This window comes from Bactrocera neohumeralis, chromosome 5 (genome assembly GCF_024586455.1).
Source record: "Bactrocera neohumeralis isolate Rockhampton chromosome 5, APGP_CSIRO_Bneo_wtdbg2-racon-allhic-juicebox.fasta_v2, whole genome shotgun sequence".
In the NCBI taxonomy this organism is placed as follows: domain Eukaryota; kingdom Metazoa; phylum Arthropoda; class Insecta; order Diptera; family Tephritidae; genus Bactrocera; species Bactrocera neohumeralis.
Window position 1 is genome coordinate 37,583,225 of NC_065922.1, and position 14,408 is coordinate 37,597,632.

Here is a 14,408-nt window from a genome sequence, read left to right on the forward strand (position 1 = left end):
TTTTTTGTACATATCTCGGAAACTACTATAGCTATGTCAACCAAACTCTATAGAGGCGTTTCCTTCAGGCATTTCCATATACAGTTCAAAAATGGAAGAAATCGGGTAATAACCACGCCCACCTCCCATACAAAGGTTATGTTGAAAATCACTAAAAGTGCGTTTACCGACTAACAAGAAACGTCAGAAACACTAAATTTTACCTAAGAAATGGCAGAAGGATGCTGCACCCAGGTTTTTTTTTTAAATTGAAAATGGGCGTAGCGTCGCCCACTTATGGACATTTCCATTTCGCAAACCATGTCTCAGGAGTTACTAGACCGATTTCAATGAAATTCGCGTACATAATATTTTCTTAACACCCTGATGACATGTACGAAATATGGGTGAAATCGGTTCACAACCACGCCTTCTTCCAATAAAACGCTATTTTGAATTCCATCTGATGCCTTTTCTGTATAATACTAGTATATATGTACTTTAGGAACCAATGATGATAGCGGAATAAAACTTTAAAAAAATACGGTATTTGAAAAATATGTAAATGACGGATAATGAAATTTATTATCACTTTTTTACGAGTATAAAATGTTCGGTGACACCCGAACTTAGCCCTATATACTTGTTATTAACTGTATTGATTTTCGTTGATATTTTCTTAGTTTGTTGAGTTTTTCTAAAGAGCAAAGATATTTGACACAAAATTGTTGTGTTATAATTTTTTTAATTACTTTTTTGGTATTTTATTTAATTTATATTTTGTATCTATTAATTTTTTACGTTTGTCTTATTTTTTAATTTTAGTTGTTTTTTTTTTAATTAAATTAATTTTATGATAATTGATTTTGTAACATTTAATTTAATATATTTTATTTTTTTATTTCATTTAAATTCATTTAATTACATTTTTTTTGTAATTTTTTTTTATTTTATTTTATTTTATTTGAATGAAATTATATTTATGACAATTTATTTTATATGATAATTTAATTTTATTTATTTTTATTTTATTTTTTTATTTAACTTTTTTATTCTGTTCTGTCTCCTATTTATTTATTTGTATTTCTGATTTTTTAAATTCCTAGAATTGTATTTTCCCCCTTCAAAAATAGAATAAATCATTTCACTTTGTGCTACTTTGATTTTATTTAAAGACCTAATCAGCAATTCATTAATGACGTCAGCAGCCCACATTAGCACCTACACTCACATGCATGTCCACACACAATTACATGCCCGCACTTACACCTACAAGACGGCAATATTTTTTTATGCATTTTTGCTTTTGCACTTTTAGCTGGTTTTGCCGGGTGAATTTCCATTCCGCACACTGCGTGAATAAAGAAAAAATGCAATAAGAACCAAGAAAAGAAGAAGAGTAGGTAGATAGGTAGCCAAGCAACAGCAGAAACGCCGTGGATAAAATAAATGTGCAACGCAAAGCAAAAATTTTGTAAAATACTGGAAACGCCAAGAATTGAAAAACAAAGGCTCCTACACTCGGCGCTACGGGTTTCAACTCAGCGTTGTTGGTTGTTGGGCATTTGTAAATTACAATTTTGAATATTCAATGAGCTCGCGACTCAAATTACAATAAACATTCAGAGTGGATTGGAAATGTTTGTTGGCCTTGATTTTATGGTTTTGAAGTGTTGATGTCAATATTTTTTGACGTTTATGTAAAGCGAGAACTCGTATTTATAAGTATACATTTCTATACATTGTATACATTTTTGTAAATATGTACATATGTATATAAATATGTTTTCATGTTTATACCCTCAACAATGTATGCATATTTATACTCTGTACGTTGAAACATCGAATCCCTAAAATTATTTGCGTATATAACTGATCAACGAGACAAGATGAGTCGATTAAGCCATGTCCGTCTGTGTGTTTGTTTGCAGATATAGATCTGAAATTTTGCACACGTATTTTTCTTGACAAGAAGCTATTTATTTGCCAGATCTGCCGATATCGGAACACTTTAGCCTATAGCTGCCATACAAATTGTTCCATCAAAACCAAGTCTTTGTATGGAAAATTTTTTTATTTGACAAGATATCTTCATGCAATTTGGCACGAATTATTGTGCAAGGCAACACTACAAGCTCCGAAGAAATTGTTCGGATCGGTTCACTCTAGCGTATAGCTCAACGATCAAATTCAAGATAAATAACTTTTTTTTTATTATTTTATGTTCTAAGAAAAGCCTCGGCGTAGTCGAAATCAACACTTTTTCTTGTTTTATATACACTTTTTTTGCTGAGCTGTCTGTTGCGAGGTGCTTGTTTCACTTTACAAAATTTCTTTGTGTCTGCAGTTGATTGAATCTTCTGCTCGCTTGCTCAACTTCTTGCTACAAATACCTGTATATGTATATTTTTTATGTAATCATAAATACATAGTAAATGGGTATGTGTTAGTTGAGATTATTGCTGCAGCATTTAGTTTTCTTTATATTTTTCAATTTATACGCTTGACTTTCAAAAGCTATTAAGAGCTATTACACAATTGTTTTACTCTCGCAGTCGCATTTTATTATTTGTAGAGTTAGAATTATATGTTTCTTTTATCTATTAATTAGATTTTGCCTTTCGCAAATAGTAAATAAAAACATCAACTAATCGCACAAAGCACATTTTTTACCGCACCATTTCAGCGTTCCAACCGATTGCCTGCTTTTCGCTGCACACATAGTATGAATTTGTATGAGTATGGGTGTGTGTATGTGTGTTTGCTTGCTCAGCTGACTGTAAGCCCAGTTCTGTGTATTGCTCCACATATGTACATATAGTTATGTATAGATATGTATGTGTGTATATAATGCACTGCACAGGCGTTCTTGCATTCACTTAACACTCTTGTTGTTGCTTTGTGTACCTTAGCGTTTGATTTGCCAAACAAGACTAAAACCATGCACTAACGCTGCAGCTGCTGTTACTATCGCTGCTAAACTGCTGTACACGCACACGCAGGCATATACATATGTACGTGTATGGACATGTCCGTATGTGTGCGGTTAATGTTGTTGGTACATAGATATTGATAGTTGTGGTAATGGTGATCTTTGGATCGTCAATGTGCGCGGCAAGAGTTGAAGATGGGCTAACGGGAACCACACGCTTGACTTAATAGCCGGCAACAAAGCAAGCACACACAACTTGTAGTGAAATAAACAAAACTGTCCCAGAGAGCGCTCAAGTGATGGAGAGTGAGCGTGCAGGTGCACTGCTGGCACACTCTCCACATGCGTAGAGTAAGCGCAACACACACATACACACATATAATGCACTGCTGCACTGTATCACACATATGTATGTATATGTATGTATGTATGTCTATTTATGCTTGGCCTTTGTTGCCATCGTCAAGGTGGCCGCAGTTAGGGGGGCGGGCGTGAGTGCGCTTGTCAGCAGCTTGTAGTTGGAGAGCGCTTATGTTGCAGCGCTCATGGCTCACAGCTGATGCGCCGCCGTCATCACCAATCGTTCACGTTTACGGCACGTTTGTTTTTGCTTTTGCTTTTGTTGTTGTGTCTTTTTGTTGTCTATTACTTTATGCGGCGGCGTTCAAAGTGCGCCGTCATGGTTGCATGCTTTGTTGTTATTTATGCTTTTTCCGGTATTACTGCCGCGCTGCGCTGCCACAATGAATTTCTCGATAAAAAATTGAGGAAAAATGCTACTGCAACTACTAATTGGTGCTAGACAAAGTCACGTGCTGCTGGTTAAGCGCCGAAAGACATGTGTACGAGCATAGCTATACATTATTACTTACATACATACATACATACATATGTATGTATATATAAATTTTCTTCTAAGAAATACCAAACATAGTCGCTAGTGGGCAAGCGCTCTTGCAGTCGCTGACTTTTGCTTTGATTTTGTTTTTTTTTATTGTTTGGTACATGAAAATAAGGAAATGTCTATTAAATAAAAGTAAACAAGCAGAAATTACGACAATTTCGCATGCTCAAAAATATACACCCATACACACTTGCATATACATATATTTGTGTGTGTGTTCAGGTTGGAAAAGTAAACAAGTGCAAAAACTTGGAATCACCGCGTAGCGAGGCTAGCCGCTTGCCTGTTTCGCAATTTTCCTTTCACATTGCGCTGATTTCGTAGCCCATTTTTGAATACGCTCGTCGCTAGTTGGTTTTTCATTTTCACACGACTTTTCGTTGGCATTGTGAAATTTTGCATTGTATTCTTGATATTACTTAGACATTTGCGTACTTGCAGAGATTTTGTTTTTATTTTTTTTTAGTTTTTTGTGTTTTGTTTTTCTGAAAATATTTTTTTGTTGTTTTTTCTTTGTTTTGTTTTATATAATTTGGTTACAAATTGTTTTGAAATTCTGCTGTATTTTTAGTTTTAAATATTTATGAGCAAACTATATTGTATTTAAATTTTTATTTTACTGTTTTTGTATATATTACATTATTATTAAAATTTTATAAATATTTTTTAAAGTAATTGTAAATTAATCGAAAACGAAGATCGTAAAAACGCTTGGCGGTACAAATGTCATCGGAAAGCTAATTAGGATCTATAAAATTGCCATTAGCAGCAATTTTTATAAAAAATATTTCTCTTCTTCAAAAATGTCCGGAAAGAAATTGAAAATTTGTATTAGTATTTTTTATTTATTTACTATTTTTATTTGTTATCTTTTTATTTTTAAATTTGTTTTAATGAATTGTTGATACATTTTATTTTTTGTGTTCTAAAAAATTTTTATGAATATTTTTTATTAATTAATTATTGTTATTTAATTTTTGTATACATTTTGTTTTTAGTTTTTTACATCAATTTTTAATAAAAAACAAAATTTTTCAGAAGTGTCCGAAAAAGAAATGAAATTTTTTATATATATATTCTAATTAATTAATTATTTGTTATATTATTTTTTTATACAGTTTTTAAATTTTTCATAAAAATATATTTTTTAAGAAAAAATTTATATAATTTTTTTAATTAATGAATTTTTCTTAATTTATTTTTTATAAACTTTTTTATCGAAATTTTTATAAAACATAATTTTTTCAGAAGTGTGCAAATAAAAAATAAATATTTCATAGTTTTTTATTGATTAATTATAGTTATTTAATTTTTTTTATAATTTTTTTTATATAAATTTTTTAAAAATATTTTTTTTTTTCAGAAGCGTTTAAACAGGAAATGAAAACTTTTATAATTATTTTTTATAAATTTTATTTTAATTTTATTTTAATTGTTTTTATAGTTATGTTTTTTTTTTTTTAATTTGTATAATGTAATTTATTTTTGGTAAAATATTAAGTAGATTTCGAAATTATGCTTTCTTTTTATTTACACAAAATTTTCGAATTATTTTTTCTTTGCGCTAAATTAAAAACAATTCTCACATACAGATGGTGAGCCTCTCGGAAAAATTAGGACAGTTTTTATATGCACTTAACATTGCATCAGTCAAAAATTTTTTTTTATATTTAATTATTGTGTATATATTTTTAAAACATTTAAACTAATTTTGGCTCGAGAAAATAATTTTTTTATCAAATAGAATTTAAAATTATTTTTTATTAATTTGATTTAAAATATTATTTATTTATTTTTGCTACTTTTGCGTGTTAACTAAAATATATTAGATTTTTTTACAGCATTTTTTTTAAGTTTTAGTAAAGTTTCCTTTGGTTTTAAATTTTTAATCGATTTTAGTTTTTTTCTTGACAAATAGTTGGCGTTTAGTAAATTATAATGGGCACTCACACTCAAATAAGTGTTTTTGCTATATTCTTTATCCAGTAAACCAATTTATTTTTTTATCTGTAAATTTTTTTTTATTAATTATTAAGAACTTTCATTTTCATCAAATTTCAAAATTTTATAATTAAAAAATAATGGCCAATAATTTTTAATATTCCTCAACCTTCCTAAAATTTTGTCGCTGCCTTTTCTTTGTCTGCGAATTTTCGTAATTAAATACTTTCAGTTAAAGTAAGTCACCTTCAAATGAGCACCTTCTAAAATCTTTCAAAACTTTCTCGGCACTTTACATTTATCAGCACTAATATTGAGTAATTTTTACCTATTTAATAGTGATTATTTTCCCCAAGTTTTTACTTTTTCCTTTTTAAGAATTTTAATTTTTTTAGTCGCGTTTTTGCGTTGGAGCCACGAGAACGACGCGAAGTTACGGCGACGTTTAAAGTCGAACTGAACTGAACTCAAGCGAACTAAAATGGAAATTAACATTGAAACTCACGAAATTCACTCGCTGTTACCTCCGATTGTTAACTGCGCTGCGCTGAGCAATACTGAGCTCCGCTGACATTTTCATTGTCGTTGGCGTCATGCTCAGCTGTCTGCTCTGATGTGCGTGTGTGTGTGTCTGTATATCTGTGAGAGTGTTTGTATGCCTGTGTTACTGCAGCTCTACCAAATATGTAACAGAAGTGAGTTCTTAACCCTTACATGACGTTTTTATATTTATGGGATCCATTTGGTGTAAGAGAGACAGAAATAATGCGGAAAATTTAATATTTTATTGAAGTGAAGTTTTAAAATATATTTATTTTTGAAATTTTATGGGTATTATTCTAAAATACAAGTATAAACAATTTATCAGCTTTCAATTATTTATTTACAAGTGCATTCTTGCACTCTTTGCTTTAGAAAGTTGTCTTTTCGTAGTTTTCGACAATTTATATGCTGCAAAAAATTTTAATTTTATTTTGATTAAACTTGTTCACATCAGATAAATTTTTAAAATTCAAATTAAATTCTTTTACCGACTGCTCCTGTGTTAATTTTTTTTTTGGCGAACATTTTAAACTGTTCTTTTTTTAAATTTCTTCTTCTAAAAATTATTTCTGTATTTTTGTTTATTATAATATAGAGCGTCATTTTAAAGCGCATTTTCTAGTGGTACTGTCAAACCTGTCAAAGTGAACTCTTTTCTTAAAAGAATAATGCTTAGCATATTTCATCAAAATATTTCGAAGAGATTTACAGCAGAAAAATGTTAAAAAATTGAAAAAATGTATTTCCAAAACTCGCATTCTGTACGAAAAATTTCACTTTTCTGACTAAACCGTCATTTAAATAAGCAATATTGCCTTAATTCGTTTGGATCAAGGATCCGTCGCTTCCAGAAAAAGTTACTACCTTGTGTGGTTTCCAAGACGACGGGATTATTAGTCTAGACTTTTTAAAATTGAGTATTGTGCTAATGTTACCAATTGTTAGACAGTTCTACCAGTAAGTTTTTCGGGTTTCCAAATCAATTTCAATAAACAACAAGCACGGAGGGACTTTGGAAAACCAAATTATATCAAGAATTTAGCCAAATTTTATTTAAATTCGTAATTAACCGATTATATTTGCTAATAAGTTAGCTGAAAAACGAAATTTGTAATGTTTTTGACAATGTAAGGCTAATTGTTATATACCAGTTATGTATTAGTTATATACCTTTAAAAACCACAAACTTTATTTACAGCCAAAAGCCATCTACAAAATTTTTCTAGTATTAAAAAATATTAGGAATTTAGTAACTACAAAATCAAATATTATCAAATCAATTCCATTATAAATTTTTTACAAAAAGTCGATTACTTACCGGTGCCATCACCCAAACAAGACCGCAAGCATTTAGCCAGACAACAAAGAGCGCAACACACAAGTGTGGCTGAGAGCGCGTCGTTCTTTGTATACCATATGTCTGTGCACCGAATGCACATAAACAGATCAAAATTTGATTTATGACATTGAAAATAGCAAATAGACGTCCGCAGCGATAACACAAGTAGCGGAGGAGGCGCAGAGTTAACGCAATTACAGTTTGCAGGTAGCGGAAAATATTCACTTGTACTTTCTTTCTGCAAAAGCAACAAATTCCACCGCCGCACAGCAAATACCACACACACATCCACAAATATATTTACCTGTTTAATACACAGGCAAACATGCGTTGTGTACTTTGACTTAGTCGGCGCTCACCTAACAGCACATGGCGTCTGGCAGAGCACAGCTGGTGGTGAAACCAGTTTTTAATCCCATGAAACCAGTGCAAACAAACATTGCAGAGAGTGCGTGTTGAGAGCGCGATTGAGTGGCTGAGAGAGAGAACAACGCAACGAACTTGTTGAAAATATTTGCATTTATTTGCCTTTTGTTTTTGTATTTGCTGCGCTGTTAACAAACGTTGGTGTCTTATCAATATTATATTACTTACGGCTGGTCAAGCCTGTTGTCCGCTGTTCCGACAGCTGATTGGCTGCAGCTGGCTGTTTGATATCGATTTTTATCCTCCCACCATATGAGTATACTTGTAGCTGTGAGTCAGCACAACCGGTGTGTGGCTGATTAACTGTAACATTTTTTGCACACCTATATTACTTATGCGTTCACGACAGCTGTTGTTGCTTGTGTGCACATATTTGCAGTTAACATGACTCTGTTAAGTGCATAAAACTGTTAACAGTGCATTTTTGATAGACAAATGTCAGAGGAAAAAGCATTGGGTTTGTTATGCTGTAAGCGGCGGTTTTTACTTTGCTTATGTTTGTAGTGGTAGTATACATACAAGTATATGTGTGTATGCGAGCATATTTCCGCTGCAACAGTTATTGTTCAAATGCATGTGAAATTCTTTACCGCCGAAAAGCATGCAATGAATTTCTGTCTTTTATAGTAAGATACATATTTGGAGCTGTGCTGTGGCAACTTCGTTATTCTCACACAATTAAATAAATACATATGTATGTATGTATGTATGTATGTATTACTGTGAGCGAAAAATAGTAAAACTTTTTCATTTAAATTGCGCGCGGAAACCCCATTCGTCACATCAAAGTAATCATTGCTATTTAGTACAACAAAAACGTTTCACATCTACATATGTATGTATGTATGTATGTTAACTACTGTGAGCGAAAAATAGTAAAACTTTTTCATCCGTCTGAATCAACGGATTTTTAATACAAAGAGATATTGGAAAAGGACTTTGGCGATAATTATTGGTAAAAATTATTCAAAGATAACGAGCACGAGTTGACAACGAACCACTTCCAGGACGACAATTAACATCAACTGATCAACACATCAATAAAATAAAGGAATTGATAATCGACGATTGACAGTCAGAGATCTTACGGGCATCGTTGAAATATCGGATCAGTTAAAACCATTTTGAAATATCATTTGGGCCTAAGAAAAGTGAATGCTCGATTGGTTTCAAAATAACTCCATTTGAGAGGGTCGACATAGCAACACGAACAAAGTCTTACCATTTTTTGCTCATATTAGTATGCATGTCTGCTGATGCGTTTCGAGAAGTAAAAGTATTTATGAGTCACGAATAAATTGCGCTGCGTTTAGAAAAAATCTTTCTCTACAAAATTAATGTTTTAAGAACCAAAATACAGTCTACAAGATTTTTCTAACTATTAAAAAATATTCTCTATATCGAATTTCAAACAAAATAAATTTTATAACATCACTATGTAATTTTTTCAATAAGCGAATTTTTACGTTGCCAATATTTCCAAACAAACCGCAAGCGTAACCAGAAACACCTACCGAAACACAAGTGGGATTTACCGAGCTGCGAGTCGTTCGACAGATGACGATACGATGACGACGCACATACATAAGATTTATCATTGTTGTTGGACAACGGTGGTGAAAATTGTCAATTTTTGTAGCGATATTGGGACTAAAATGACATCAAAACGAGTAAAGTGTTTAACGCTTAGGAAAAGTTAAAACTAATTGCCGAGGTCAAAAGGGCGAAAACAAAAAAACATTGCACAAATTTTGGGATTCCTCAATACGTTATCAACCATTTTGAAAAAAACAAAGACAAACTTTTAGAACAAAAAAGGTACTATACACACACTCCAAATATAATGGATTACAACTTGCGTCAATTGATGTTGAATGCTTACTACCGCACGTGAGAAAAAAATCTTCCTCTCTCGCCTTAATCAGAAAAAGCTAAGAATTTGCCTTGCTTTTGGTCGCGAAATTTTCTGCTAGTGTAGGGTGGTTAGATAAATTTAAAAAAAAGGCAGATAATATCGCACAAATGTCGATTTGTGGAGAAAGTGCTTTTTACAGTCAGTGAAGATTGGAAAAAACGTTTTGCCAGATTTAATCAGACAATCACGAAAACGATATTTTTTTAATGCAGATGAAACGGGCATTTTTTTAATGTTTAACAAAACATTATATTTGAAGGTCAAAAATGCTTTGGTGGCAAAACAGCAAGGAGAGAATTACCGTTATGGTGCAAGCAATATGAGTGGTTCGAGTTGAAATTGCTAGTTATCAACAAGTCAAAAACCCACGTTGTTCTAAGGGTATAAAATCACTTGATGTGGACTATAAGTACAACAAAAAAGCGTGGATGACAAGTGAAATTTATGATAATGGCTCAAACATATAGATAAAGTCTTTGTTTCCAAAATTGCAGAAAATACTACTGTTCGTTGACAATTGTCCACATCCTAAAAATGTACAAGCAAATTTAAAAAACATTAAACTGCAATATTTTTCTCCTAATTTGACGTCTGTTCAAACCAATGGAGCAAGGGATTATTCAAAATCTCAAGCAACATTATAGAAACCGAATTGTGATGGAAGTTTTGGCCCATATGGAAGAACCAACTCTACGACAGTGTCGTTACTTGATACAAACAGGGATCTATACAAAACCTGGAATTTGGGTAAAACCACAAACAATCAGCAATTGTTTTAGAAAGGCTGGTTTGCTAAAGGTGAGTTAAAGAATGCTCTACGGATGACTGGGATGAAGGACGATCTTCCATTGTCTGAATTGAAACTCTTTGGACCACATATCGAACGGCAATGGGAACCGATAATGTATCTTTTGATGATTACGTCGGGATTGACGATGGTGTGAGCAAACAGTGGGATTCCCAACAGATGAAGACATTTTAGATAGCGTCATGAAAAATCTAGTTCCTTCGAAAAGGTAAGTCTAAAGTAAAATTTGCAAAATGTAGCATTCAGAATAATCTATTGTTTCAGACTTAGAGGAGGAAGTCTCTAGTGACAAAACAACAACTGAAACTATACCCACATTTAATCAAGCGTATGCTGCTATCGACCTTAAGTTTCACTTCGTCAAAAGAAAATGTTCAATGCAGTACATGCGTCAATAAATGTTGAAATAACATTTTATAGAAAATGGTCCGATTGGTTAAACAAAAAAAATTACCAATTTTTTTCCAATTAGAATTATATATGTACATTTATTTATATACTACATATGTATTATAAACTGTCTTTTAAATAAACATGTCATGCATACATTTCGAGATGTAAATAAATTTGAACTCAACTTAGTGTATTTTCCTTAATTCAGAATTTTCCAACTCTACTTTCTGTCCCTTGGACATTCGAGTTAGGAAGTTCCCACTGTAGTGTAGTTTAAATCAAACATTTTTCATTTTTGAAAATTCTACACTGAACTAGCCCCTTAATATTGGTAGTCGAAAAAGTATTTTCGTATTTTGTCAATAGATGTAGTTGCAGTCGTATATCTCCAGAGCTACCAATCACCTTGTGTCATACCATATAGTGTTGGAAAGGTGAGATTTTAAGCTTCATTTAACCAAAAAAAAAATTAAATTCGTGAAAGTTGAAAAAAAGTTACAGTTGTTCAAAAATGAGTGAAAATAATGAAGAAATTCGCTATATTTTGAAATTTTTGTATAAAAATGGGAAGAATTCCACGTAAGCCACGAAAGAAATTTGTGAAGTTTACGAAGACGATACTGTATCAGTTCGTGTAATACAACACATGGTTCGCTCGCTTCCGTTCTGGCAATTTCGAAATTTCGATTTCTAGCGGAAAAAAAAGCAAAAAGTGGTTGGCCAAAATGGTACATATTTGTTTATTTATTTATTATTATAAATATAAAAAAAATATGTTGAAGTTTGATTAAAAATACGAAAAGACTTTTTCGACTACCTAATATTTTCCTAAGTTGAAGAGGCGAAACATATATATACATATGTACATATCTTCAACGATCTCTCGACCTTCTTTAAAGGCTCTGTAACATTCGTAGGCTTATGTTTTTGAATCACACAACAATTTCGCACACGAAATTTGGTTAGAAATACAAAATTTGAGAAAATTCTTTGTTCGATGTTTTTATCCATTGTAAAAATCGCAACGCACTGCTGAGGTATACCGACTTAAGCAGCTGCTGTAAACAAACTGGTTGACAGATTCCGCTCTTTTTTGGCATAGTAATTAAGAGGGTACTCTCATGTGAACGCATACATTTTACCACTTTTTAGGAAACTTTTTTTATGGGATAACAAAATTCAATCATTTTAATTTTCTAATATATTTTTATTTATATTTTGAAAAGTACAAAAAAAAAATTTCGTTTTTTACATTTTTAATATATATTTTTTTTAAATCAAAGTAGTCCCCAACAAAAAAAAAGTAGTTCACTGGTCATGGTGATAGCGGCTGTTCATGTTGTCTATTCAGTAGTTCGGCGGCTATCGTCCCTACCAAATATAATCAATTTCATTAAAAAAAAAAAATGTCGAACTTCAAAAAAAGTCACGAAAATCTTGTTTTTTTTCGTTAAAAATCGTTTAAAAAAAATATGAAAATATTTTCGAAAATAAACAATTCTGGTAGCGACGATAACTATAAAATGAGTAGAAGAACATAAGTATAGAACGTAAATTTTAAAGCAATCGGTTGAATACTTTGTTTTTAGGACCATGACAGTTTCAGAAAATGATGATTCGAGAACAATGCGTTTAAAGTTTCAAGGGAAGAGTCATGGCGCCTGATAGACAGTCGCTTACGACACGTCGGCGACTATGAGCTGTAACTTATCAAATACTATGAATTTCGGTGTGAATTTTTCACAGCATGTTTTCAATAGGTTTTACTGTCAAAATATAAAAAAAAATCGATTTTTCGAAGTGATTACATGAGAATACCGCCTTAAGGACAGTCTTACCAACTTAGCAAAATATTATTTATCCGAGAAATTTAATTACAATTTTCGGGTGCCTTTTTGTTTTAATATAGTATTGAAATTTAGAGAGAATCATTTTTGATAATGGTATGTCTGTATGTGAAAAATATATTAAATCGGATCAAATCAAAAAGGTTATGTTTTTTTTATATTTTTTAAATATCCGTTAGCCTGAAATTTCGAGGTGACTTGAATGTAAAACCCTACACCAACAAATTTCCAAAGTATATTGAACATAAATGTCGAACACATGTGCTTGGCAGCGGGTCTGACCGCTATTTCCCTCTAAAATTCTTCCTAAGAATACATTGTATGGTTTCATAGAACTCATCTAACTACTTGTATATAAAAATTTATTACAAATCTTTCAAGGAAATAAATTTAAATTTAATTTTAAATTTCTTACAGATCAATTTCCACCGGAAAGGATCACACAATGTGTGGGCATGGTTGGTAAGTCACGCACATACATATACATATTTAACTAGCTACTCAGTTTTGTTAACCGTGCTGCTTATTGTGTAAGAAAATTATTAATATTGTCTATAAAATATATGTTTACCTGACTTTGCAAAGTATATATTTCTTATATAAATTGTGTTATGTTATTGTAGTCTTTAATCAATATCGAAAGTGGAAAATCAGAAATGTTTCAATTATGACGAAAGTCCTCATACTTCTATGTATGTATGTGCATTAGAGCGGGTCGATTTACAGGGAGCCAAAAAACGAAAAATCGCGTAAAGCAAAAATGTTCTACGGATTACTCTGAACAACTTTGCTTAAGGGACTATCAGTTTAAAACCGCTTTCGAGTCAGCGATTTTTAAGGCAAACTTTAGGGATTATACAATTTTTTCGTCATCCCAATGAAATTTAATACGTAGGTGCGTTTTGATATTCTATTGATCATTTGTTGACCAAAAGTTTATCTTACATCCCCCATACAACCGGTTATTGAGATTTTGTAAACTTTGCCTTATTACTTCTCGAATTACTTGTTCGAAAGCGGTTTTAGACATTTATCTCTTGGACAAAGTTGTTTAGAATGATCCGTAGAACATTTCAAATATACGCGCTTTAAAGTAAAAAATCGACCCGCTCTAATGTGCATAGGAATGTATATATTTGCAATTAAAAAGCCTCCTCGTTGTTGTCCATGACAACTAAATTGATACTTAACCTAATCTATAAGTGGCAATAAAAGAAATTAATTGTCAGAATTGAAATTAAATAAATAATTATAATCACATCACATTTAAACACATGTGTACACTTGCTCATATCTACATCGCATAAGTATGTATGCATGTGGGTGTAATTTTAATATGAATACGACCACTCCATCGTTTGCCAGTTTTCAGCAATTATTT

At 31.7% G+C, this 14,408-nt stretch overlaps 2 protein-coding genes across 4 annotated transcripts in view; one reads left to right on the plus strand and one right to left on the minus strand.

Annotated features, from left to right (window-relative positions):
* LOC126759646 (uncharacterized) overlaps positions 1-6,239 on the minus strand; it is a 60,745-nt gene extending 54,506 nt beyond the window's left edge. Inside the window, exon 1 of one of the 3 annotated variants that reach the window (XM_050474608.1) lies at positions 6,085-6,239. The gene's annotated coding sequence lies outside the window, so the exon portion shown is untranslated. Of the gene's footprint in view, positions 1-2,657; positions 2,878-6,002; positions 6,059-6,084 lie in introns of those variants that run through there. The other 2 variants (XM_050474610.1, XM_050474609.1) reach the window with 2 other exon arrangements.
* LOC126759644 (uncharacterized) overlaps positions 1-14,408 on the plus strand; it is a 174,295-nt gene that overhangs the window by 63,726 nt on the left and 96,161 nt on the right. The window contains exon 3 of the mRNA XM_050474596.1: positions 13,445-13,489. The gene's annotated coding sequence lies outside the window, so the exon portion shown is untranslated. The remainder of the gene's footprint in view (positions 1-13,444; positions 13,490-14,408) is intronic.